General features: G+C 47.7%; 1 pseudogene; it reads right to left on the bottom strand.

The window, feature by feature from the left end:
• Positions 1 to 1,398: 1,398 nt before the first annotated feature.
• Positions 1,399 to 2,287, bottom strand: LOC102831665 (annotated as a pseudogene).
• Positions 2,288 to 2,325: the final 38 nt, after the last annotated feature.

The following is a 2,325-nucleotide window of genomic DNA, read 5'->3' on the forward strand; positions in this document are numbered from 1 at the left end:
GAAGACCCCAATAAGATGGACTGACACAACAGAAGCAACAATGGGCTCAAACACAACAATTGTGAGGATGGCACAGGACGGGGCAATGTTTCATTCTATTATCATAGGGTAACTGCAGCAATCATCAGGGAGAGTCCTGATTAGGATAGGCACTGGACATCTAACTGCAAGGTTGTCAGTTCAAACCCAGCAGCTACTCCTCAGAAATCCTATTCAGGGTTGCTAAGAGTTAGAACTAACTCTATGGCCCTTAAAAGCAGCAACAACAGCAGTCTTTACGGTAACAGATCACGATAACTTTTCTCCATGGAGTTGCTGGTGGGTTTGAACCACCCACTGCCCAGTTAGCAGCCCAGCACTTATCCACTGTACCACCAGATCTCCTTTATTAGATTGTGGTGGTATCAAGATGGCTCCAACTCATAGTGACTATGCACAACAGAATGAAACACTATCCTGTCCTGCACCGTCTTCACAATTTGTCATAGGTAAGGTTTTATGTCAACTTGTCTGGACAAGCAGTTTCAGAAGGTTTGGCAGTTGAGATGTAGTTATCTCCTAGATGAGAGCTAATGTACTGTAATCACCTCTATGATGAGATCTGCCATGAGCAGCCACTCAATTGAAAGGATGCTTCCTGGGGGTGTGGACTGCTTTCAATATATTGGACACTCAGGCAAACCTTTATGCTTTTTTTTTTGGCTCTAGATCCTGCATCTGGCTAGTCATCTAGACTTGAGCCAGTGGCTGCCATTTCACCTGCCTGATCTGCCTGCCTACCACCTGGCCAACTGATCTTGATTCATCTGGCCACAGACTTTGGTCTTGCTCACCCCAATAATGGTGTGAGCCATTTCTTTGATATAAACTTCTGTTTATGTAAACATATATGAGCTTCATTGGTTTTGTTGCTTTAGAGAACCCAGCCTAAGATGCAATTGTTGTTATGTTTCGGTCCATTGTTGCTGCCAACGGGTCAGTCGATCTCACTGGGTGTCTCTCTCTTTTTTTGGAGGGGGCGTGGCTAGTGGGTTGCTGTTGTTAAGTGCTGTCAAGTCAGTTTCGACTCAGAAACGCTGTCTAGGGTTTCCATGGAGTGGCTGTTGGATTTGAGCCACCGGACCTTTAGTTATTGTTTTTGTTAAGTACCTTTGAGTCAGTTCCTACTCATTGTGACCCTGTATGGGGTTTCTGAGAGGTAGCTGGTAGGTTAAAACCACCGACCCTGTGGCTCAAACTGACCTCGTGGTCCAGTGCATTATTCTGTAGCATTGCCTCCCCCATGCGCGACCTACCAGGAGAAGCACAAACAACAAAAGTCCATCCCTTGGGCAGGGCTGTTGGTTGCGAAAGGGTCAGGGCCTCAGTGGTGCCTGGGAATGACATAAATAGGGGGTCCTATTTGTCCTTGCTTTCCCCATGTGCCTGTGTGGTGGGAGGTGGGGCTTCAAGCTGCTCCTTAGGGATATGGTCTCCAGCCTTAGAAAGCTTCTTGGCCTGCTGATAGAGCTCATTCAAGTTGAATTCTCGAATTACATTCTCCTCAGAGAAGGTCCAAGAGACAGCTCGTCCTTTCTTGTCTATCTGTGGCCTCCGCATTACCTCCTTGACACCTTGGAAGAGGATCAGGGTGGGGAGCTGCTTAATGAGGGGCGATGTGCTTACTTTGTACCGAGTACTGACATCAGTGTAGCGGCCAACGTCCACCTTCCCAAAATTGAGCCCCATACAGTTGTATTTGAGGGAGAGGTCAGCATAGATAGGAGCAAATGACTGGCAGTCATTAGACCAATTGGCAAAGAACTCCACAATCCAAGTGACCCTCTTATCCCGCTCCAGCTCCTCATCAATGGTCTTGTTGTTGAAGTATTTGATGTATTCTGGGCCCATGTACAGGGGGGGGTTTGCATGTCATCAGGAACACTATGCAGAGCGTGAGGTAAAGCAGGCCCATGTGAATATCCAGGCGGAAGAAGAGAATAGCGTTGGCCACTTTACTAAACATGAAGATGTTGCCTATATGTTGTTCCACGGTGATGGATCTGCGGTTCTTCATCATCACAATGGCCCTGAGAAACATCAGGATCTCGACTTCTCTCCAGTCAAAGTCACATGGGTTGCGGTCTTCGTGCTGCGTGGGGAGACCTTGGCAGACCGGCTGCAGTTTCCTCAGGTGTAAAAAAGAGGCCGAGAGCAGACCTGACAGGAAGTAATAAGGTCGGGCCAATCATCGTGAAAGTCAAGGGACCGAATACACCAGCGCAATTAAAGGTGCCAAGACTGCCATCTTTTCAGTCCTGGCGGCCTAGTCCCTCTTTTGAGCTA

This window comes from Chrysochloris asiatica, unplaced genomic scaffold (assembly GCF_000296735.1).
Source record: "Chrysochloris asiatica unplaced genomic scaffold, ChrAsi1.0 scaffold00016, whole genome shotgun sequence".
In the NCBI taxonomy this organism is placed as follows: Eukaryota; Metazoa; Chordata; class Mammalia; order Afrosoricida; family Chrysochloridae; genus Chrysochloris; species Chrysochloris asiatica.